Source organism: Acomys russatus, chromosome 28 (genome assembly GCF_903995435.1).
Source record: "Acomys russatus chromosome 28, mAcoRus1.1, whole genome shotgun sequence".
Classification (NCBI taxonomy): domain Eukaryota; kingdom Metazoa; phylum Chordata; class Mammalia; order Rodentia; family Muridae; genus Acomys; species Acomys russatus.
Genome location: NC_067164.1, coordinates 3,385,663 through 3,411,973, shown reverse-complemented (window position 1 = coordinate 3,411,973; position 26,311 = coordinate 3,385,663).

Genomic DNA, 26,311 nt, shown 5'->3' with positions numbered 1-26,311 from the left:
GAGAGCTGGGTGGCGGCTCTGCCTCCTCCTTGGACACCACCACAGTCCCACTTTAATTTGCAGACATCTTTAGCTCTTGGTGTCAGCACCTGCGGGACAGAGGGGAAGCAGCTGCCGCCTAATGGATGCAATAGATTAAAGCCGGAGCCCACATGGATCCCTCCCAGTCTGTTGTCTGGTTTGTGTCCTATTTATTTCGTTTATTCCTCACTCCTGTGGGTTTTGGTGCGAGAAGTTTTACATCGGGGTGACGAGGGAAATCTCCATTAAATGCAGTGTACACTGAAATGCAGAGGTTAGTGCTGTAGGGAAGGGCCTCGGAACTGGATGGGGGCAGGTTCCTAGCTGAAATATGTTAGGCAAATAGATCTGACTTTTCAGTTTTTTTCCGTCTATAAAGTGAGGTTAACAATAGTGTCTACGGCTATATGTGAGGATTCTCTGAGACATCCATACGATGGTTAAGTTCAAAGGGAGGCACACAGATGGTATTAAATCAGTGCTATCACCGTCACTGTCACCATCGCCATCACCATCGTCACCATCGTCATCATCATCATCACCATCATCAGTTCCTGGCTACTTCTTCATATACCCACGCTCTGTGGATTCCAACCAGGACTAACTCAACAGGGGACTCAGACTCCCGGTCTCCTCACTGTCACATGCTTCGCTTTCTTCGCCTCAAAAACAAAGCATCCTTTGAAAAGGGAATTGCCTTCACTTCCCATGGGAAGTCATTTCTCCAAGCCACGAGGAAACGCAGTCTAATGACTAGAATGTGACAGTAGCTATCAAGGATGAAATGTTCCATAAACAGCGCTGCCTCCTAAAATGACTCAATCCCAGCTCTGTGTGGGTTCTCTGTTGTTAAGGCATTCCTTCCCAGCAGCCCTCCCCACTTCTTTCCCTCAACCGCCCAACCTTCCCAGATCATTAGATCCCAGCTATCACCCCCAAAGTCCCCAGTGAATGCTCAGGTGTCCTGGGGCTCAGGATAAAGCACAGAGTTAGTGGCCTTGGGGAGGGAGCCGGGGTCCTGATGCAAGCACAAGGCAGTTTGCCAACAGCCAGGGCAACGGGCCATGCCTCATGAATTTTCAAGGAGACATCATTTCATCTCGGAGCATCTGTAGCATCCTACCAGCAGATTTTCCTCGGGTTTCGCTTGATAAGGGACGCAGGACCCACCGCCCACAGCTTCTGTGCCATAGCTGGGTAGTATAGAACAGATATCAGCATGGGTGCAGTTGGAGCAGCACAAGCTGCCAGCACCCCTCACGTTGCTGCCAGAACCCAGCTCAACTGCACACACACACACACACACATCCACACACTACACACTCACACACCACACACACACTAGCAGACACACACGCTCACACACACACGCTCACACACCACACACACATATGCTCACACACATGCTCACACACACACGCTCACATACCACACACACACGCTCACACACCACACACATACACACTAACACACATACACTCACACACCACACACACACATACATGCTCACACACTACACACACACATGCTCACACACATGCTCACACCCCCCCCACATGCGCACACACACACACACACACACTAACACACATGCTAACACATACACACATGTGTGTACACACACAGACTCACACCACACACTCACACACACATATACACATGCGTGCACATACACACATGTGCACACACACTCACATACCACACACATATGCACAAGCGCGCACACACACATACACACACATGTAGCCACAAAGCTCTCTGCGGCAGGACCCCTTTCTCATCCTTTGTTCTCCATGGGCCACCTCGTCAAGGCCTTTGGGGTTTTTGTGGGCTTTTGCAGGAGAAAGTGAGACTTCTGTAGTCAGTTCAATGTACCTCACAGATGCAAGACAAATAAAGTCGATATTTTTGCAAAGTGACTCATTTTTCTACTGTTCAACCTTTCTGCCTCCTCCATAAATGGGATCTCCAGCTATGAAAAGAGCCTGACTAAATACTTTCATTTTAAGAATGAAATTAAGGCCCAGAGATTGTAAATTACTTCCTGGAAGTCACATGAACAATCAACAACAGAGCAAAGCTTCAGCCCAGCCTGGGACTCACAGACTAGAAGAGCTTCCCTTCACATCTCCCTGAACAGTGTCAAAGGGCCCCCTGGTACATGCTCTTAAAAAGAAATATTGTCTCTGACTTTGCTCCATCTTCCAACCTAGAGTGCCCCACCCCTGCTCAGCCCAAAACATCTTTTGTGCCACTCCTGAAACTCAAAAATATTTTGAGTTGTGTGTGTGTGTGTGTGTGTAGTTTTACACACACACACACACACACACACACACACACACACACACACACACACACACGTCACCTAAGCCAGCCTCAGTGTGCTATGAGGCCAAGGATGACCTTGAACTTCTGGCTCCCATGTCTCTCCCTCCTGAATGCTATGACTACAGACACACATCGCCACATTCAGTCTATGTGGTGCTGGGGTTCAGACCCAGCATCTCATCCACTCTGCGAACTGAGCTACGACTCTTTTAAGGCTTTGAGATGTTTTCTCCATCATTTGCGTTTCTGGCTCCTCTCCTAGGCGACTGTCTAGCACACTGGCTTGGTTTCTTGGGATAGTTCCTGCATTCTGCAGTTTGCTGCAGTCTCTGCCACTCCCTGCTGCCTTCCAGCCAGCCAGCCAGCCAGCCAGCCAGCCAGCCTTGCCCCTCTATTGGCTGAACTACTGGATGCATTGGAACAAGCTCCTGAGCTGAAAACAGATCCACAGACATCACTGCTGTAGCGTAGATGTCGTCTGGGGCACCCCTGCTCCCCAGCTGGGGCTGAAATATCCCAAATCCTTCCCTCTATGGTCTGGGACGCCAAGAGCTGCCTAGGAGCAGGGTGAATACTGAAGGATTTCTGTTCTCACGGGTTGGTTCCTTTGCCTTCAGCACTTATGGTTCTGACCCCATGACAACTTAAAAGAATCTGAATTCCTCCTTGATCTCATCTCTTACTCCAGGCAGTTTGAGTCAAAGTGAAATTTTGGGGTGTGTGTGTGTGTGGGGGGGGTGTTTCGGAGTAAAGATTTTTCCCAACACCTTTTCCAGCAGCTATAGCTGAAGAGCTCGCTCCCGTGGGGGACTTTCTCCAGTCTCCCTCAACTAAGAGTGCTGGCGTTCATTGCCTCCTTTCCTCTCAGTGGCGCCATTTAGACGCCCTCGCAAAGTCGCTTAGCCTTCCTCCAGACACACTACGGAGAAACTGGAAGATGGAAGAACCACCGCCTCCCATGGTCGGTGGTTACTCCTTAGGCTTCTGAGATCCTTTGCTGTTGGGTTTGGCTTTAAAGGGGAACACTCTAAGGGCCCGACTTGCTGCGTTCGCTGGGTTCCCGGCTTTGGACGTGTAAAGTCTAAATGGTGGTCCAGTCCTGAACATTGGAAAGCCTAGTGGTTTATCCACTTACGTGTCCACCTCCTCCGTGGGATTTAAAGTCCTGGGTAGTATTTCACTGATCTTCAGACTTTTGGTTTCTTACAGGAGGGAGGTAGGAACAAAGAACAGATATCAGGGACTAGGTTTTCAGTCAAGAATTGATGGGGAAAAACGGGGAAAGGAGGGAAAGAAAGGTAAGTGACCTGGCATGGTTGTATCTGTTGCCCACGGCACTGGCTAACCCTGAAAGCTGGACCATGGTCTTCTCACCAAGTCAGGAGCCCTTTGCTTGGCTGTCTTGAGTCTGTTTGTCGCCTTACCCCTAGAGAGACGCTTTTTCTCATTCCCACAAAGGAGCCAGGAGAGCTCGACAAAGGGAAGGGGTTGATTGCGTTTGTTGAGGTTGCCAGCATGACCTCGATTTATTTTCAACTCCAGAGAATTCCCACAAATCCCCATATGGACTTCAAGGGTTAGGCTGAAGAACCCTCCTCAAGAAACAAGAGCTACCCAAAGTGACCTCAAACTCTGAACAAAGCGACCCTGAGAGACTGAAGGAGTGAAGTCTGGGTGCATGTGACTGCGCCCCCAAGAGGTGGAAAACTCACCCCTTTCTGCTGCTGCGGGTCTCCTTCAAAGGAGGAGCGCTCAGCTGTCAGCCTCTCAGCCTCTCAGCCTCCAGGTCCCTGTGAGTGCGCAGCCAGCCTGTCACCTCCCATTACCCCAGCTCTGTTTGGGAAGAGCATCTGGCACATTTGCCTGCAGGCCCAGGGGGTGAATTTAGGTTGGATTTCAAGGCTGAGCTAAGCAACCGTTCCGCTGAGGTCTGAGAACTCGGGTGCTTGCAGAGGCTCTGGGCGCTGGGAGCAAGGAGCACGCAGCTGCAGAGGGATCAGCGACTGGGTCCAAGCAGGTGGTGCCAGGGCCCTAGCTGCGTGTCGTTGCTGAAATCTGGGATTACCGCCAAGGGCCCACTGTGGTTCAGCATCGGCCTCCAGCGGACTGATGAGGCCCAGCAGAGAGCAGGTCCTTCAGTGGCCTCCTACTGTGTAGCCAGCCAAGGATGGCTTTACAGGTTTATGCTGCCAAGTCAGGTTTATCCGATGCTGAGGATCGAACCCAGAACTTCCTACATGCTAGGCAAGCACTTGTCATACCCTCAGCCCCAAGCCTTTCTCTTCTCACCAAGCTAGGGCAGCACTGGTCTTCCTAGAAGGCAGATCCGCACAAGAAAGGGTACCTATTTTTCACAGTGGTTAAAAGATCAGTACTGGGGCCCTGAGGCTCTGGATTGCCGTGCTGGCTTCATCACGTACCAGCTGTGTCACATACCAGTTTCCTTAGGCTATCTGGAGGAAGTTTTTTGCAAAGGAAGCAAGAAGTGTGTTCAAAACCCTGACTTAGCCCAGGGCCCCACAGACACACAGGGGTGGGGGGTGGGGGCGGGTGGAGTGAGGGTGGTGACTTTGATTGGCATCCACTTAGAATCATTTCCTTCCTATCTTCTTTCTTTTGTTGTTTTTCTTCTTTCTTTGTTTTTCCGAGACAGAGTTTCTCTGTGTAGCTTTGGCTGTCCTGGAACTTGCATTGTAGATAGATCAGGCTGGCCTCGAACTCAGAGCTCTACCTGCCTCTGCCTCCTGAGTGCTAGAATTAAAGGTGTGTGCCACCACGCCCGGCTTACAATCATTTCCCCCCCCTAAGGCCTCAGTTACTTCAGGTATGATCCCTGAACCAGAAGCCAGCAACAGAATTTTGAACTTTCCTCCAAGCCAGAAGCAGAATCCACATGGCAACAAGATCCAAGTGGTCAGTCTTCACACTGCTGGGCAAGGAACTCTGGCCTAGAACATTCCAGGGCCTTCTGCTCATTGCAGCCAACAGTCCTTTGGCTTCCTGGAGTCGCTGGGAACACCTTAGCTCATGCACTCACACACCCCAGCTCTCCCTTTAGCACTGGTGCCATTTGCCCCAAGGCTTGCCTTGGGGACACCTAGCACCACCCGGTTGTGCTATCTCCTTTCTCATCCTGGGGACAGAAAACTGTTAGCTGGGATAGGTGAATGGAAGCAAAGAAAGAAAAGCCAGGACATGGGTGACCTACAATGTGGACTGTCAACACTCAGCAGTCCTTTGGGCCTTCTTCACCCTGCCGGGGGATTTATGGGAGACAGCAGGCTGAGGGTCGATGACTTCACTCGAGTGGCTTCTACCTTGTGTGGGGGTTCAGCCTTGGGCACCCTTTATGTCTTCCTTCAGGAAAGTGTTGCAGGAGATCAGTGTGCCAGGAAAGAGGTCCCTGCTCCTCAGGCCATGTTCTCTCAGGGCCCGTTGTGCAGCTGTCACTCTCTGGGCGAAGCTAGGTGTGGTAGGGTGGTTCTCTGTAAACAACCAAGTCCCCTGTCCAAACTAGGGGGTGGGGGGAGTGTTGACCCAGTTGCATCAAAGCTGGTGGCTTAGAGTTCTTGGCCTAGTTCCACGGTGGCATGTCTGCACCCTAAGGCAGCCCCAACTTCATGCCTATGGGATAGGAAAGGGCAGGAACATTCCAATGGCAGTCCTGACAGAAGCATGCCCTGAGAGTTTCAGGCTCTCCATTCCCAGCTGCCCTGTTTCCACTCCTGGGCATTGCTCCTGATTGAACATACTCCCTAACATGCTGTGGCCAATGACTCCGATCCGGACCATTCCCAGGGAATAGACTATCAAAAGACACAATTACAACACATTTGGTAAGAGCGTAATTGGCTTGATCTTCCATTCTGGAACGAGGCTGCTCTTAGCGCTATGAAACAGTGTTCCAAAGAGCTGCATGGAGCAGGCTGTTTTTTACAGCCGGTGAATGGGTCAGTTTAGTTACCATTCTTGTAGGACTTGGCTAAGACAGAGCACCAGAAAAATCACCTGCTAACATTGGGCTACATTTTTGTAAGGATTAAACGGAAGCAACTTAATTATCATGCTGATTAAAACTGGCCTTTGGGGGGAAATTTGGCTCTTTCCTGATTTCTCTGAAGGGTAGCTAATAATTTGGTTGCTATTTCCAAAACAATGGCTTTCAATAATTTTTCACTTAACAGGATTTAAGACAATGATTTTTTTTTTTAAACTAAGTATTGCTTATGCCTAAGAGCCTCTGGCTATGGCAACAGACGAGATAACTAATTTTCTCAAATTAATATACAGACAACCTCCAATGACCACAGGGAATTGATTCCAGAAACTCTCAGACACCACTTATCTGTAGTTGCCAATACTTTTATATAAAACGTTGTCCTATTTCCATGTAAACTATGCACAGCCTCCTCTGTACATTGAGTCACGTTGAGGTTGTTTATACTACCCTCATACAGTGTAAATGCTACAAAAGTCATGGTTGTGTTATGTGTTTAGCGGAGGAGGAGAGGGAAGAGGAGGAGGAGGAGGAGGAGAAGGAGGAGGGGGAGGGAAGGCTGCCAGGTCAGCACACACACAGGCACACCCACCACACCTGGCAGCAACAGAGCTTTCTGAATTGGTTTTGATCTGGGGCTGGTTAGGCCAATGGATGTAGAGACGTTGGATGTGGAAAGGCTGGTTTGGATTGTGCTTTTCTCAAAGCCTTGGTTTTTAGAACTGTTACAGGCAGATTTGTTGCGTAGCAACGGATGATCTTGAAGTGCTGATCCTGCTGCATCTACTGGCCAGAGGATGGGGTCATAGGTATGTGCCATTACACCAGAGGATGGGGTCATAGGTATGTGCCATTACACCTGGCTGAAAATATGATGGTAAATGTAAGTGAGAGCAAGATGTTTTATGTTTAGGACATTTATTAAAGCCTTGGAGTTTGAAAAGCTTCTGTTTAATTAAAGATTTGCTTATTTTTATTTTATGTGTATGAACGTTCCGCCTGGGTGCATGCAAGTGTACCATGTGCATTGCCTCCCTCCCGCCCCACAAGGCTAGAAGACGGAGTCGGAGCCCCTGGAACAGGAATTAAGGTGACTGTGAGCCCCACATGGGCACTGGAAACTGAAAATGGGCCCTCTGCAAGAGTGGCAAGTGTTCTTAGCTTCTCAGCCATTTCTTCAGCTCCCAAAGTTGTTTGATTTTAAAGAGCAAATCCAAATACCACTGCTCAATTCTTCCTAGTGGAATGAACAAACTATTTAGCCACTCCCTGGATCACTCCTGACACATACAAAACAAATGGGGTCCTATAAAATGATAGGTGTACCCTAATTTCCAAGACAGTGACGCAAAATAAACCTTTTTCTCCCATAGGTTGATCACATTGGTTGGTGTATGTTAAAATAATGGGAAACTGACTGATGTAATGTCCCTGCGGTCACTTATTTTTCCATGAAAATTTACTCATTTTTTTTTTCTTTACAAATATCTATTGGCTAGCTGCCAGGTGTGGGGGATACTCTACTGAGCAAGAGATATTGAGCCTTTACCCTCATAGTGCTTAGTCTGACAAGGAAAAGTAACATTGTCTAAGTCCGTTTACTTGGCCCTAGTCTTCTCAGCGGGCAGGACAGCAGCTGAGTTGTGACACTACGGAAACTGAAGCAGCCGAAGGACATCATCAGGACACGCATGGCCTCTTCCTTGAGGTTCAGCAGTGACGTCAAGCCTTCAGAGTAGCCGGTGGGAGCCATGGGCCTGAGAGACTGCTGTACTTTACCAATGAAGATGAAGTTGCTTCGCCATGTGACTTCCTACTTGGATGCCATTGCAGCTTGTACAAATGAACGGTTCCAGGTGGGGAGCGGGGGCAAGGCGAGCGCCTGTCTTGGAGGTGTGGGAGATGCTGTCCCTGACCTCAGGATGATGAGAACACAGCGGGGACAAGTTTCCTTCTGTAAGACTCTGTGCTGTTTGGTTAGACGCTGTTTTCCAGGAAGCTGACGAAGAATCGGCTCGTGGAAGAACTCCGCAGTACTCATCAGAGGGTTGCGCGCCTGGGAGATTGTTTTCGAGAGGAATTTGAAGAGCTCCTGGCAGGAAGCTGCCATGAAAATTTACAAATTGGAAACTGCCTCCTAGTGTTGAGTGCCCGATGCTGGCATTTCACTGGTTCCTTGGGAAGGAACTTTTCAGTGACTCCCAGGAAACTCGCACTGTACCAATGACCGGCCTTTCCAAATAGAAGCACTTAAATAGCAGAGTATTTGAGGACTCAGGCAAACAGTATCTGTTGTATTCTTTTAAAATCTTTGTTGTTGTTATTATTATTATTATTAGTAGTGGTAGGGGTGTGTGTGTGTGTGTGTGTGTGTGTGTGTGTGTGTGTGCGCGCGCGCGCGCATGCGGAGGTCATAGAACAAGTCAGTACAATAGTACTTTTCTTGTTGCAGTCAACAAAGCTGAAAGTAGTTGGCGATCTGAAGAGCACTTTGACATCAGACATGGAGATGCAGACTTTGGAGTTTGCTCTGGTGGTTTTAGGTCTTGCTTTGGTCCAATATTTTCTCACTCTGCTCCCTTTTGGAATGGTTAATGTATGTTCTGTGCCACTGTACGTTGGGAGTATATGACGTGCTTTTTTGATTTTGATCTTACACAGGGTTAAGGGCATTGCCTCGAGCCTCCGAGGGGACTTTGGACTGTTAGACAGTGTTGAGGCTGTAACAGACTAAGGGGGACTTTTGAAGTTGGAATGAATGCATGTTTGCATTATGCTTTGGCCACAGACCTGTGGAAGTCAAGGTGGTTTGACTAGGAGTGGCCCTCAGGGACTCAGAGATCTGAGTGCTTGGTCATCAGGGAGTGACACTATTAGGAGGTGTAGTCTTGTTGTGTGTGTGTGACGGGGGGAGCTTTGAGGTTTCAAAAGGACACACTAGGCCCTGGAGTGACACCTCATATTCTCTCTCTCTCTCTCTCTCTCTCTCTCTCTCTCTCTCTCTCTCTCTCTCTCTCTCTCTCCCTCTGCCCCCCACCCCCACCCCGCCCATCCTTCTCCCTCCCTCCTTCTCTCCCTGACCTTATGGATCAGTAGCTCTCAGCTATGGCCTCAGCACCTGCCTGCCTGCCGATACGTTCCCACCATGATGATAATGGACTGACCCTCTGAAACCGTAAGCCAGCCCCTAATTAAATGCTTTCTTTTAGAGGAGTTGCAGTGGTCATGGCGTCTCTTCACAGCACTAGAGTGCTGACTGAGACACTCCTTTTACCCTATGGGTCGAGGTCTTCAGGCCTGTAGGGAAAACACATTACACACTGGGTCCTCTTGCGAGCACTCAAACTTTCAGTAAGCCTCAGTATTTTCAGAAGGAAAGTGGGATAGTAACTGTAAACTTTCTCAAAGGATAAACTAGGGTAACACTCTTGAATGGCTATGCTTTTCCTGAGCAAGCCGTCAGCACAGGCTAGCTGGTAATGCTGTCAATACACTCTGCTGGACACTACTGTGGTTTGAACAACGTCTGTCCGATGACAGTTTGTGTTGAAATTGCATCTCCATTGTGACATGCTCAGAGGAGGGATCAGGTGGGACCTCCAGGCGGTGATTATGGCTCCGTGTTCATGAATAAATTAACCCATTCATGCGATTAATGAATTAATGGGTTGAGGGGTCTGGTATCGAAGCCAGTTTGGCTCTGTTTCTCAAGTACTCTCTGCCTCTTGTCACACGGTACTCTGTACTAGCTTAGGAGTGTACAAGCAAGACGGCCCTCACGTGGGGCTGGAGAGGTGGCTCAGTCCAGAAAGTGCAAGCACAGGGACCGGTTCTGGGGACACAGAGAAGTGCAAATCCCTGGGGCTCAACCAGCGAGTTCCAGGACGGTGGAAGAGTCTCAGACACCAAGGCAGGTAGCGCCTATGGGATGAAATCCAATGTTGACTTATGGCCTCTGCATGTGCCCACATGCACACTTGCATATACACACAAAGAGACATGCTTGCATGCTCAAGCACACACACACACACACACACACACACACACACACACACACACAGGCACACACACATGCACACACAAACGCACCACCACCACCATCAGAATTACAAGCAATGAATGATTCCTTTCCATGTATAGCTTACCTGGTTTGAAGTATTATGCTTTTAGCAACAGAGAATGAACTCAAACGCTGCCATGCTCAATTCTGTATTCACCAGCCTGCACACCTGAGCAGCAGTGACCGAGGAACCACAGCCACGAATTCCACCATCTGCCTGGGTTTTGAATTATTTCAGAAAACCAGTGAACCCTGAACACTGAGTGAGGCACCAATCCTCACACGCTGAGATGGCGTGCACACCTACGCTGTCCGGTGCTGAGGGCCACTGAAGCCTCAATCAGTGTGTGCCTGGGAGGCCATGACTCTCTCCTGTCCTTCTCTGCCCACGTTTAGCCTTCACTTTGTTTCTCCAGAGTCTGAAATTCTAAGTTCTGCATGTTTTTATTCAGCCAGGCTCCTGGGCCCTGCTCTGTGACAAAGCACAGATTTCAAAAGTCTGTCTTCAGATAAGTCCCAGTAGAAGTGCAAGCATTCCCTCTGGAACTCAGGGTTCCAGGATAATGGGGTACACGAAGGGGGAGGCAGAGTGATGGGGTCAGGAGACCTGGGTGTCAGTGCTTCCTGTTGCCTTCTCTCATCTGTCTTCCTGTCAGCTCTGTAGGCATCACTTTTCACCTCTAGGACCAGGTTAGGCAGGATTAGCAGGCAGCTGGGAGAATGAATGAGATTATGTCTAGAAACGTGCTGAGTTCCTCAGAGAAAGGGAGCTTTCAGAATTCAGGGCATGGCTGTGTCACTCACCCAGGAAGAGGGAAGCCATCTCTCAGGCCCTCTCCACATGTCACTGTAATTGCACAGGCACCTTCGTAATGGAAGTAGAGCTCTCATTGGCCAGACGGTGCAGGTCACAGGTGTGGGACTGTGTCTGAAAACCCCTGTGAGCTTTAATAACAGCCTGAGGCAAGGAGCAAAGCAAAAATTCCAGAAGTCTCTCTCTGCTTCAGCACTCCCCAGATGCCACGTGGGAATCCTGAGGGGAGCTGTCGCTTTGTGGATGTTACCTGTGGAACTGTGTGGGAAAGAACACCTAAGCACTTTCCCTGCATACAGGCTCAGAATCCCTCAGAATTGTGATAGACTTCTGCCTGTTGAAAGATGTTTCTTGTGAGCTGAAGCTGCCCCAGGTGAAGGGCTACCCCTAATGAACAGGGGTGTGTGTGGGATGGCCAGCAACGGGTGAATCCTCTTAGGCCTACTTCTTTTTGGGTAAGGTTCTACAAGGTGAGGGGACTCAAGGGTAGGCCGATGAACTAACATTGTGGGAAACAGAGGCACAAAGGCTTGAAGGAACATTAACAAAAGTGAATGCCATTAGACTATTCTGCTTCAAGTCAAAGAAGGAGACTAATACAGGGACCAGGTGAGTCAGCCTAGCCCCGGGGTGGGGTGGGGGGTTTGAGCCTAAAGGTAAAGTAAAAGACCAAATGTGTGAGATTTCCCAGGGGGGAGGGGAAAGTGCTGAATTGAATTCAAAATAGAGCTCTTGTTTTGAGTCTGTGGTTTTCACCTAATAGTGCTCTTCTAGGTAGCTGTGAAAGCTTGGAGCTGGGCTCTTGCAGGAGGAAGTAGGTCACTGGAGTGTGACTTTAAAGGTACTGGGGCCTGATGTCCTCTTTTTGTTGTTGTTGATGTTTGTTTGTGTTTGTTTTGAGACAGGGTTTCTCTGTGTAGCCCTGGCTGTCCTGAACTTGCTTTGTAGACCAGGCTGGCCTCGAACTCACAGCGATCCACCTGCCTCTGCCCCCCTAGTGCTGGGGTTCAAGGTATGTGCCACCTCACCTGTCTTTCTGATGTCCTCTTACCTCCCCCTACTTCCTATCTTCCTTGGTGTGATCTGCTCTGCCACACTGGACTCACACCTCTGAAAACATGAGGCAAAAATAAACCCCCCTTCCTCTAAGTTTCTCGGTCTGACATTCTGGTTAGTTGTGTGCCAAAACTACCCAGTCCCGAATCCATCCATAAAGAAATGAGTACTGGCTCCTAGGCTCTTTGGCTTTTTCCTTCTGAGAACTGGACTCCCTTGACCTGCACCTAGAAGCCCACTGCACTCTGGGACTCCCACACCCAAGCCCTCGTGTCTTTAGACTCAAATGGAATTGAGTTTAGATCTATACTTTTCTTCTTGATCACAGATCTCCAGCCTCTGAGCCTTGGCATCTTCACAGAAAGGGAAGAGTAATATTGGTCCCATGGACTTGCTGGCAAGATAGAGGCAGGAACACATCAGCTGTCCAGAAATGAGGAGATATGCCAGAGGCTAGAGGTTAGCAGGACTTTTCCTTCCTTCCTTCCTTCCTTCCTTCCTTCCTTCCTTCCTTCCTTCCTTCTTTCCTTCCTTCCTTGGCTCTTTTTGGATTTTTCAAGACAGGGTTTTTTTTTTTGTGTAGCCTTGGCTGTCCTGGAATTACTTTGTAGACCAGGATGGCTTCGAACTCACAGAGATTCACCTGCCACTGCCTCCTGAGAGCTGGGATTAAAGGCATGCGCTACCACACCCAGATAGCAGGACATTTTGAGATCTATTCTTACTTATAAGATCTTCATGTATCTTGAGAGACCAAGAGCTTGCGCTGGCAGCCTGGCCGTGCTTCCAAATGGCCGCAGTTGGGTCTCTTTTTCTTGCTCCTCACTGATATCTGCAAGACACATCACCAGACTGCCTAGAGTGTCTTCATAGTGTTCCTGTTTGAGCACTGATGAGCTTCCTGTTATGCACTCACTCGATTAACACAAACTACAGCAGAAATTCTAATGAGAGGAGACAGACAGTGAATACAGTAAGCATCTGTATTAGGTGGTAAGGAGGTCCTCTCGGGCCCTGTGGTGGGAACAAAGGAGAGAAGTCATTGTAGAGTTGACAGTTTTGCAAAAAATGGCCTGGAAGTCCTCACTGAGAAAAGTGTCATCTGAGTTAATGCTGTAACCTGGAGGTGTTGTTCCGACATGACTGTCGCTCTCTGCTGTCTGGTCCCATGCATCTGGCCACACCCCTTGCTTTGCCTGAGAGCCTGACCTTGGACCTAACAAGGACCAGAGACAGCAGAGGCCAATGCAGCGAGATGGGAACCACACCACAAAGGTGACAGGCCTTCATCCAGAAGAGAGACACCGAGGAAGACTCAGGTTCCCTGGTGCCCGGGAGGACCTGCACACTCAGAGTAGAGCGATGACAGGGACCTCTCAGCAGCCAGGCTTTATGCTCTCATTACCCAGCGTGTGGTCTAATCAACATGATCAGTATCACAGCTTGTTAGAAATACCAAATTTTAGCTTCCAGCCTAAACCTACTGAAACACTCTGCATTTCAACAAGACATTGCATTTTAATGTGATTTGTTTGCACATTAAAGTACAGCTGTGCCAAATAGAGTATAGTACACACGTCTGATTCATTTGTACATAGTTTATATGTTGCGCTTGAGGAGAAGTTGAGCTGTTGTCAGTATAAGGATGGTATGGCGGGCAGAAGAAACTGCTAGGGAGGAATATTATAGTACTGCCATCTCCAGAGGTGAATGCTTCTTTTACAGTTGCTTTGTGTTTCTCAACATGGGAATTCCTTCCTGTGGGGGAGAGAGAGAGAGATAGAAGAACTGAGTAAGAAGAGAACATGTTCTGTTCCTTTTGGGGTCATGGCTTTGATTTATATTCCATTGCTGTTAACCTAGTCACATGGCCAAAGATAGCTGCAAGGTAGAAGATGCCATCGTTAGCAAAGCAACTGGATGGTTTTTTTTTTTTTTTTAAGGATTTAAGATTTATTTGTGTGTGTGTGTGTGTGTGAGAGGAGAGGAGAGAGAGGAGGAGAGAGGAGAGAGAGTGGGGAGAGAGGAAGAGGGAGAGGAGAGAGAGGGAGGAGGAGGAGGAGAGGAGGGAGGAGGAGAGAGAGAGGAGAGAGGAGAGAGAGAGAGAGAGAGAGAGAGAGAGAGAGAGAGAGAGAGAGAGAGAGTGTGTAGGTGCCCACAGAAGCCAAAGGGGTAAGATACACTAGATCTGGAATTACAGGTTGTTGGTACCCTGATGTGAATCCACTACAAGAGCAATATGCACACTTAACTACCAAACCATCTCACCAGTCCCTGGATTCCCAACTTCTATTAGTGTTGTACCATAGAAGAAAAGAAGAGTGGATTGTGTGGTTACAAAACGTCCTTTCTGTAACCCCAAAGAAAGAATCATCAGGACAGCCAGGGACAAAGGCACTGTCTGGACAGAGGATGGGAGGACTATCTCAGGCAGTTTGAGGTCTCATGCATCAGGATGCCTTGAACTCTAACCAGGGTGTCTCCAAGGTCAGTTTCAAATGGAAACTCTCACCTGAACCTCACTGCACAGGACTCACTGGCTGAGCTTTGCTAGTGATCTCTTGTGTGTGGTTCAGGGCCAAAGCTACGTCTAATGTTAAACTCTTTTTGGAACAAAGAAATTGTGTGTGTGTGTGTGTGTGTGTGTGTGTGCGCGCGCGCAATCGTGCGCGTGTCTCACAGTGTACATATAAAGGTTGGAGGTGACAGTCCTCACCTACTACCTTGTTTGTGACAGATCTCCTTCAGTCTGTTGACTTCTCTTTGCCGGGATCTTTTTCTTGCAGTGGATGGATCTGCTGAAGACCCTGGGCTGACTGACAGCTGTCGCTGAGTTCCCAGGGCCTGGCTTTTAGAAATTGTGCATCGTGGTGTCATCCAGCCCGTTCTCTCCCTCATGTCTCCTCTGAAAACGGGGTACCTGGATCCAGACCGGACATAGGCTTGATCCCTTTAGCAAGATCCCTTCATTAAAAGGGACAAAACGTCTCACTCTTGTTCTGGTTTTGATTGTAATTGTTGATGCTCACTATCTAAATGTACGCATTTCTTTCCAGCTGATCTTATTCTAGCTCCATCACCTGGCTCTATTTAATTCATTGGCTGGGATAGTTTTATAGAGAGACCCCTAGAAAACTACTTTCCGGGTACCAAAATGAACTAAAAAAGGAACGAACAATCAGATAAATGTTTAATTTTGCCAGCATTCAGGGCAATGAACTATTGATTTCTGCCAATTAAAAAAAGGAAGAGTTATTATGAACATATGCCTTTGAACATATTTGAGAGCTTTCAATCCAATGTAAGCCTTTTCCTTATTAAAGCTCCTTTACTCCTTTCTGGGCTAGCGGCTATGTTCTCTATCAGCCCTTGAGCCCTGTTCACATGACCTCAGCTGCCTCTCATGACTTCTTCATTATCAGGAGGAGGCAGGATCATCCGCACTCATCTTTTACATTTCCTCTGATAACTCTTAATGGAATTCCAAGATGAGAGATTCTGTGCTCGGGAGTGCTCACCATCCTATGCGGTGGTTGTTTCCATGGCGTTTTAGTTGACAAAATACACCATCTGCTCCCATTAACATATTCATATTGGTTTGATGTTCAGGGGTCACTTAAGCTGGGCTGTGCAGCACCTCTGTCTTCTTACCCATAGGAATAGTCGTCTGTTGGCTCTCAAGGACACAGGAGATGCTGGAGTAAGAAGGCCACCACCAAGCGCCAGTTATCTCTGGCTGACCCCACCCTGAGCATGAGATTACTTCAGAATAGGAACTCCAGCATCATCAAATATGGTTGTCAAAAGCGATTGTTGGGGTTTTTTTCCCCTTGCTCTTTTCCTTTCTCTCCATTTCTATTATCATCAGAGCAGCTTTAATGGAGTATATTATGTGTAGGTTTGCCCACTTAGAGTGGAGAGTTAAATACGTTTTGACAATATGCAGTGTTTCACATCACACATGTATTTGAGTATCATGGCCTCCTTAATACCACAAGTGTGTGTGTGTGTGTGTGTGTGTGTGTGCGTGTGTGTATATACGTCATCCCCATGTTATTTATATAAATAATGAAGCACTTCAACCAATGTTAGGATTCTAGCACAAAACCCAGCCTCATCTCTTTGCAGTCTGTGGTCTCCTGTCCCTTCCTCTGGGCCCCTAATAACCATAATCTGTTTTATGTCACTATTGTTTTGCTTCTGTCGCTGTTCATATAAATACGATTATAATTGAAGCCTTCTTTATTATGTCTGGCTTCATTCATAAAGCCCAGGGATTCTGACATCTGCCTAGACGGTGTGTATCAGTTTTTTATTCACTTTTATTGATGAATAGCATTGTGTTGTAGGGCTATCACTATTTTTTTTTCTAGACATAATTTTTTTTTATTAGCGCCTGGGAGGTGGTGCCACTTACCTTTAATCTCGAGGCAAAGGCAGGCGGGTCTCTCAGTTTAAGGTCAGCCAGGTCCACAAAGAGCTCCAGGGCAGCCAGGGCTGCATGGAGAAACTTTGCCTCAAAAAACAAAAACAAAACAAAAAATTTATGATCATATATCATTTATACATAATAATATTTCATTATGACATTTTCACACATGTATATAATAAATTTTGATTGCAGTCACCTTCCGTTACCTTTTGTTACCCTCTCACACTCTTACTGATTTCCTTCCTCTTCCCAGCCAGTCCTCCCCACTGCCCCCGCACTGCCCCCCTACTCCCCCCATCCCTCCACTCCCCCCACCCCTATACTGACACTCCTGCCCTTCCCTCTTCCTGTCCTGCCCCTGCCCCGTGCCCCGCCCCCACCACTTTTCCCTTTTGGTGAAGCCATGAATTTAATCAGAATTGATTACAGTTACTTTGGTCAGGAGTTATTTATGTGAGCATGGGTGACTTACCAGGGGCTACATCACTGAAGAAAACATCTCTCCCTCCTCAGAAACCATTAGTTACCACTTTTTTCTCACTCAGGGATTGACATCTGGATTATTTTTAGTTTGGCTATTAGAAATAGAACTGCTATGGTCATATATGTCTCTGTAGCATTTAAAAAATTTCTCTTGGGCAAAATTCCTCCAAGAGGAACAGCCGAGTCATTTGTTAAGTTGTGTTCTGCTTTATAAGAAACAACAGCAAACTCCGCAAATGAGCTATGCCATTTTACATTCTGAGTAACTGCCTAAGCCCTTATCGTAGTTCCTCCCTGCTTACAGGGAGAGTGGAGTTCCACTACATTAAGTCAAAACTGTGACATCCAGTGTGCACACAGAGCGAGGTCCCAGGGAAGGCCAGGAACACTGCTTTTCTCTAGGCTCACCAGGGTTCCTTTTCTGTGGGGCCATGCTGGACTCCCAGTTCCACCGACTCTATATGGAGGCAGAGCTGACCTCAGAAATGGTTTGTATTAGTCATCTAAAGCGGCTATAACAAATGCAACGAATGCTGATAGACAGAGCCATGATCTGTTTCCACAGTCTGGGAGATGCAAGTCTGAGAGTCAAGGGCCAGCAAGGTTTGTGTTCCCGAGGCCCCCTCCCTGGTGGTCTGGGTGGCTGCTCTCTCTGTGTCTTCATGTGGTCTTCCCTCTGTGTGTGTCTGAGTCTCATTCACTGACATACACTGGAGTGCTGGGATTATGTGTTTAGATTTTAACTGTCTCCCCAAAGCTCATATACTTAAGATTTGGTCCTAACTGGCGGTGCTATCAGAAGGTGGGAGACACTTTAGGGGTGGAGTTGGGGGAAGTAGTTCACAGAGAATATGCCCTTGAAAAGCATATTGGGACCTTGTGCCACCCGCCCCCCCCCATCCTATACCTTTTTTCAAGACACAGTCTCACTTTGGCTGTCTCGGATCCACTATGCAGACCAGGCTGGCCTCTAACACGGAGATCCACCTGCCTCTGCCTCCCAAGTCCTGGGATACTGAGATTAAAATCAAGCATCACTATGAGATTTGTTTTTTGCTTCCCAGTGAGAGAGAGTTGAATGGTTTCCTCTACCATACATTCCTACCATGATGTTTTATCTCACCTAAAGCCCAAGGAAATAAGGTCAAATGATCCTGAGCCCAAATAACTCTTTCAGGGTCAATGTGGTGACTCAGTGGGTGAACTGCTTGCTGTGCAAGACTGACAACTTGAGTTTAAGCCTCAGGGACCCTGTAAAGGGGAAGGAGAGAACTGTTTTCTGGCTTCTATATGTGGACTATGGTACATATATGTACTCTATACACATCAAACACACATGTAATTACAATAAAAAATGTAAACGGGTTAGTAAAGCTCTCAGCTCTCATCAGAGAAGTTTCTTTGTGTGCTGGAAGGCGGTCAGTGCAGCGAGCTCACAACTGTGCAGAGAACAAGTGTCCCAGACATGGGCCATCCATATCACCCCTACCCCAAGGCTCAAGGACCACTGGTGAAGCGTAGGCAGAAAGACTGTCAGAGCCAGAGGTCAGGGAGGACTCGGGGGGGGGGGGGAACAGTGCCTTGTGGGCATGACACGAAGCCGCTCTTATGACGTCACAGCAGCTCTGGTTGCAGGCAGGACACCTGCAGAAGAACAAGTCAGTCAACATTGCAGCACAGAGTGGGTGGGGCTTCCCAAGTCCCCGCCCCTAACCAAGTGGAGGGCTTCTGGGGAGGGCGGGCCCATTTCTGTAGGGTGTGGCCCCTGGCAACTAGACTATGCTCTGGTAGATAGCCTACACCCAGGCACCACTGGACTCAATGGGGGCATTAAAAAAAAAAAAAAAAAAAAGGCATGAAGTTGAGGCAGGTAGGGAGGTGTGGGAAGGATTAGAAGAAGGTATAGAAGTGAACACAGCCCAAATAATTGACATTTCAAAGTATTAATAAAAATATTTTAAAAGATTAAAAAATTAGACATCTTTTTCCACTTGATCTGTCTTAATAGATTTTGTCACAATGACAGAAATTATCTTGCCCAGGCCACTGGGCTACCTCTGGACGTCTTTAAATAAAAGGGACTTAAAATTCTCAGTTCAATTTCCTGCTATGTATGCAGCAGAGAGGAGGACAGCACCTCCATCTTTGTCATGGCTGCTCTGAGGTTGCTCCCATACTTTGCCTTGTGGCATTACTGTGGTGTCCTGGGATGCTCTCCAGCCCCTTCCTGCATGCCCAGCTCTGCCTGCTCAGGGGGCCTCCCATCTCCCTATGTTTTCCTTTCCATTTTCTCACGGCTGTACTTTTAATGCAAAATCTCACTCAGGTGAGATTCAAGTGGCCTTGGATAATCTCAATGCTGTTTTGAAAATCATTCTCTCCCCCCCCCCCCCCCCCCCCCGATCTCTTCTTTCTCTGTGTGGCAAGGAAGCCACAGAGACCGAACAGGCTGCTTTGCAGAAAACACTGTGTTTGCTCTTCTGTTTGCATTTGAATTTTTACTTTCCAATGATGGAAAAGTTTCTCTGCCACCACCCACCCCCTCTCTCACAACCCCCTGAGCTGAGCATTATGAACTTGTATTTGCATATAAGAAAACCTGGAGCAATTGGAAAGAAAACAGGCAAATGAGAGCCGGTTTTGTTTATAGCAACTGCAGACACACTCACAGTTGCTTTTCCACAAAAGACCAAAAACGCAGTTTTCCCTGCCGTTCACAGATAGTAATCTATGCATGGCTCCTTACCTTGCAATCAGGCTGGAGGTTAGATGTGTGAGGTACCTTCTATAAGAAAGAATACACAGATATATTGCTTTTTGGCCAACGTTACAAAACACAGCTCATGCATAAATTACTAGCCCACTTCCCACACCCCATACTCACGACTCAGCCCCCTTCAGGAGCTTCTGAGCAGGCCATGCAAGCCAGAGATCCCTGAAGCTTATGTTTCATTAGCACTATAGTAAATATGCTTCTAATTGTAATAAATGCCTAAGGAATTTGCTTGTTCACTCTGTGCTTCCAATAGCAGGGCTAAAGGCAGCTTACTGTATTCATCGTATGCATCCCACTTTTCCTGGTGCACTGCTATAGTCAACAGTCAGTAAATATTTATTAAGTGAAATTAATTGCTGGCAGTGAGGAAGGATGTACAACAGTGATGGGTGTCCCTGTAACTACTCGAATGCAAGTCTGTTCTCATAGCACACAGCTGGTTGAGGAGTTTGAAGTGGTTAACAAGTTGCTTTGAATGCTATGAAGAAGGGCCACACAGGTAACCTTGTCCTGGGCATTGGCTGCTCCCCAAACTCCCTCCCAAGGCCTCCCACATCAATGGAAACCATTCCCTTACCTAGGGTGTTGTGGATGGCCTCCCAGGATTTCTGGAAGTCCCCAGCCCAAGGCCTGCAGCTGCAAGACCATTGGCCAAGCCTGGAACTAGGGAGCTGAGTGACCTTTACAAAGAACAACCTCAAGGCTTATTCTTTCTTACAGACTTGCCAGCAGACGACATGATAATCATTGACCTTTTCCTAAGGACACTCCTCAAGCTGTCACCAGAAGAAAGCCTACAGCGCAACAGAGGAGAGTCTCCTTTCCCTCTGAGATTAAAATGCCTGCTGACATCCCCCATAGATGCTCCGAGACAGGAGCCATCTGCACAGCAGTGACTTCGCAGCAGTGTGTGTGGATACATCCCCAGTGAGAACACAGCATCCCTTTTGAAGAGAAGGCCATCAGCAGAGGCATCTAGAGAGCAGGGCAATGTCTTTGTGTGTACCGCACAGCATTTGGTTCTTTGTAGGGGCTCCATGCCCACTGATGGAAATGCTAAGATCCAGTTTCTATTTTTTGTCTCTCTGCCTTGGGCAACTTTGCATTGATGCTTTCAGGATTTGGGCATGTGATTTAGGGTGAGGACCTTAATCATGACATGATATCAGGCCTCCTTTAAAAAAAAAAATAACAGAGTTATAAGAAGGAAATGTAAAAACAGACAAACAACGAAAGGAATATATAGAATAAAGCAACTTAGCAGAGAGAACACAAACAGGAATAATAGTACTAGAAATGAACCTTGACGTGGATCATGATGAAATACCACAATGCAGAATTATAACCCAAGAGGCTGGTCCTCTGCTGAGCTGAGGGGGTCTGGATGGGACAACCGAGATGCTGGAGCTTAAGGCTTGTGTTGTTTGAATCCTTGAGTTTGAACTAAACTAGTTCTTAGAGTTGAGTATTTTGGGACAATTTTCTTAATTTGCTTAAGCTGTCTCGGTCTTTTTTCTGCTGTTTTAACAGAGTACTATCGACTGGATGATGATGATGATGGTGATGGTGATGATGATGATGATGTCTTTTATTTTGACTCAGGCTGCTGAAATTTGGAAGTTCCAGATAAGGAACCTGGGTCTGCTGAGGGATATGTATTGATTTAACTCATGGTACAAAGTAGAGCGACACCTGAAGGTGTGCAGTAGAGAGAAAGGGCGACTGAATCCCAGGAAAGCTAGTTCATTCCTACAAATAAAAAGGCTAAGTTACTATGAGGGATCTGCCTGTATTTCCCAAGTACCTCTCACTAGGTCTAACCAGTTGACATCATCACACTAAAGCCCAAATCATAACATTAAAAAACTGGAGATGTAGCTGAGTGGTAGAACACTTGCCCAGTATGGGTGAGGCCATGAGCTCCATCCCTAGAACTGCAAAGCAAGCAAACCAACAATAACATGAGCTTTGATGAAGACAAACCACGTTTAAGTCACAGCTTCAGCCTTACTATATTGACTTACGAAGAAAGGACTAACAACAGTTCCTAGCTCAAAGTCCGAGGGACATTTCAGTGAGGAAAAATATGAATATTGCTTAGACTTTTCCTGGCCTGTATTATTACTCAACAATGGGTAGTGGCTAATCATCACCCAACAACCAAAACACACTTAGAATCAGGCAAGCCCAAACGCTGCAAAGCAAGCCTGGATGAGCTGAGTAGTCCCACTTCAGTGCACGTTTCAGGCTGGATTGACATGTGAGCAAAAGAGGTTAGATGTGAGTTTTGGATGCAGAGGAAAGAATGCTTGGTGGCTTCAGAAGACAGTGATGTTCAGGGAGGAAAGAAGGGAGGGGAAGAGAGAAGGAAAGAGGGAGGAAGGGACGAGTAAACATGGGAAACATTTGCTTACAGCCACAGAATGAGGCCAGGGTCTCCAGCTGGCAAGGAACATAACAAGGGTGACAAGCGTGTCAAACGATCTTGTCGCCTACAAAGTTCATACTCAAGAATGTTCAATCAAGTTGCAAAGAAACAAAAACTTAAATTAATCGCCCCAAAAGAAAACCTCCCAGTATTTCAAGTAACTTTAGACTTTTGTGTTGGGCTGTAGTCATAGCTATCCTGCAGTGCACGGGCTGTAGGATGGACATGCCGATGGTAGAGGAAAGTTCTAGGGGGCAAGGTATGTGGCCATGAAGACCTGGACAAAGGGTATGGCCTTTGGATTATGGGAACTGTGGAAAATCTGCCTAACAAGCTGGGCAGCTCTCACCCATGTCTTACTGAGGCAGAGGATTGACATTCATGGATCCAGCTGGAGACTATTTCCAGATCCTCTTTCAAATGAATCTTCCTACATAGGTCTATCAACTAAAAATACAAGAGACCTAGTGTGCTGGTTCCATTTTTGTTGCTGCGACAAATACCCTGATCAAAAGCAACTTTGGGGCACAGAGTATTTATTTGGCTTACAATTCCAGGACACAGTCCTGTCCACACAGCATTATCTCTTATCAAGAAACTTGTTCACAGCCAAAGAAGTGTGGTAGGAACTGTGGAAGATGCTGCTTGCTGGCTACCAGACTTATGCCAAGCTGGCTTTCTTAAACATTTCAGGACCATCTGCCTAAGGAATAATTTTGCCCACAGTGGACTGAGCAAAACTCCTATAACAATGAACAAGAAATCCCTCCCACACAGACATACCCATTGGCCAATCTGATCTAGGCAATTCTTCAGTTGGGTAGTCCCTTTCCCAATAATTCTAGACAGTGTCAAGGCAATAGTGAAAGTTAAACAGGATCTGAACATCAGATAAACAACAAATACTGGGTTTTCTTGTTTGTCAATGAGTTTGTTTTCTGACAGAGTCTTACTACACAGTCCTGGCTGCCCTGGAACTACCTATGTAGACTAAGCTGTCCTTGGACTCACAGAGACCTGCCTGCCTCTGTTTCTTGAATGGTGGCATTAAAAGCATGTGCCAGTAGCAAATACTATTTAGTATAAGCATGTCCCTATGTCATGTTTGGGACACACTTATATTTTAAAAGTGTTTGTTTCTTATTTGAAATCAAGTTTAATTGCCCATTCCTTGTTTTATCTGTCAGTCTTAATCTCAGGAGCTGTTGGTAGTGTGATACAAAATAAAGGCTTTATTTTGAGACAGTAAGGTGCTCTTCTCTCAAAAGGCAAGAGTAAGCAGATGTGCCCAGCTCCTCCTCTGTGCTGGCTGCTGCCCATGTTCCACGGATGCCCGGAAAGTACTGCACAGTCAAAGCTCCTGCAGCTCCTGACAGCCAGCACTGGAAGCTGAGTCCAAGAAGGCTAACCCCAAAGTTCTTGCTCACAATGGGGGGGTGTTGTTACATCAGACATGCCTGGGGTGACTCAGCCCCTCCTGCTTTATAAATCCTATGTGGCACATAACCACTGAGCCCTGCGCCCTAGCCAGAGAGCAAGGATGTGTATACGGCTATGTGCCTTCCTGTCCCTTCCCATAGTTCCAAGGGGTTTCCTGTTGTCCCATGGGCTCCTGTCCTCCCCTGGTTGGTAATGAGACTGAGGGCCATATCCTTCCAATAATATCTCAAACTTGAGCTTTCCAAAATGAACTGCCACTCCCACCCACACGAACGACTTTTGATGGAACCTAAGCAGTCCCTGCTGAGTATTCTTGAGCAGAGTCACACTGTGTGAGCACCACTCTCTCAGTTCCCCTTTTCTGTCCTTTGGAACATTCTGTGCATCCCTGCAGTCTCATCATGACCTTGTGGTTCCCTCTAGGTCTTGCAAATTTTAGAGCCTTTAGCTTCAGCCATATACCAATGAAGGTCTCTCTGCCCAAGCTTCTGATGGCTTTTCAAGTAGAGGACTGGACTGACCATAAGATGTGGTTGGTCCAGTTTTGTGCCTGTCCACACCAGCAAGGCTGGGACATAATCACCCTTAAGTCCTGCAGCTGCCATGCCAGGGAAGACAGTAACTGCTACAAAGAGTTGACAGTCAGGTCTCATACAAAGGAAGACTATTCCTTTTACTAACATGATTTTGGTTCATATGTTTTAGCTATTGGGAGCTGGATGTGCACGCTACAGCTAAGTGCTCTACCACTGAGCTGAAGCACCAGTCCAAATAGCCAGGGCAGTACTGTGTTTAAGGCATATTTCTCTTCTTCCCTTGTCTGTTTATCTCACTGTAAATGACTAGACCCCCCCTTGAACTCGGTATGGGTCAAGCTGCCAATACCCTGAATAAGTTTTTTCTGTAACCTGACCTGAGATCATTTCCACTTCCTCATTATATTGACTTATTCAAGCTCACTCTTAGTACGACCACAGCATTAGAAGTCTCCTTTGATTACCTGTTGCAGATTGCCACCTGTAAACATCAATCTTAATTGTCAGCTTGATGGCACTCAGAGTCACCATGGGGGGAATCTTTGGGCTTGCCTTTGAAGGGTTATCTAGATTAAGTTAATTGAAATGGGAAGACCACCCTAACTCTGGGTGGTTTTCTTCTATAGGCTGGGAGCTAGGGGCTAGGGGCTGGGGGCTGGGGCTGGGGCTGGGGGCTGGGGCTGAGGTCTGGGGCTGGGGGCTGGGGGTGGGGCCTGGGAGCTGGGCTAAGGGCTGGGCCTGGGGGCTGGGAGCTGGGGGCTGGGCCTAGGGGCTGGGAGCTAGGCCTGGAGCTGGGGGCTGGGAGCTGGGCCTGGGGCTGGGGGCTGGGGGTGGGGCCTTGGAACTGGGAGCTGGGGGCTGGGACTGGGAGCTGGGAGCTGGGGGCTGGGCCTGGGGCTGGGAGCTGGGCCTGGGGCTGGGTCAGCTGAGCACAAACATTCTTCACTCACTCCCCTTCCTGTCAACAAGTGTCATGTGGCCAGCTGCCTCCAGCTTCTGCCATGTATGTCTCCGTATTGTCATGTCACGACTTCCCCGTATACCTTGACTGTTTTCTTCCTGAAGTTGCTGCTGTTGTGTATTACCTGCCTGTAAGGAGGTAAATAATTAACTGTGAGGCACGTGGACTGGGCCACCAGAGGAACTGGCACAGAGCTGGCCAGGTGGAGCATGTTCAAACCTCAGACATCTCAAACTTCAGGAGTGGAGCAAGCTCTCTCCCTCTTTCTGTGCCTGCCTTAGAGCAAGGAGACCCCCGTGGTCATTGAGCCACGGAGCCACGGAGCCACAGAGCTGGAGTGGGCACCTAGAAACAAATACAACATCACCAGCAAGTGTACCTCATCCAATGGAAAGTATTCACCACCAAGCCCCTCCTTGCTTCCCAAGGTTTATATAATAGTCACACACACCTGCACACACACACACACACACACACACACACACACACACACAGAGGAACTTCAGTTGTTTCACCAATAAAAGCATGCATAAGCTGTTTTATTGAATATCTAAGAGTTGTTGATTTATTCTTGGAAGAGAATCTTTGACCAGACCCCACTCCCAGCCAGATTGAGATCCTGTAGACCACCGTCCCCATTGGTTCCAGATTCCCCTTCGTCCTTCTCGCCTAGGTGTCTGGTGGTATCTGGGTACCTGAAGGAGAACTGGAACTCGGAACAACAGCTGACACATTGACCTGTAACTTTTCATGAGCATAAAGATTCAGACCACTTGCTCCATTAATGTTGAGTAGCTGGCACCGAGTAGACAGCACACAGTCAGTGGGTGAATAACTGAGTGAAGGAAGAAATGACTTAGCTGTTCATAGCCATTTGAAGGAGCTGTCTGCAAAAGGAATAGAGTTTCACTACACAAAACATAGGAGAACTCTAGCGTCTAATGCAGCGGTTCTCAACCTGTGATTGCAACCCTTGGGG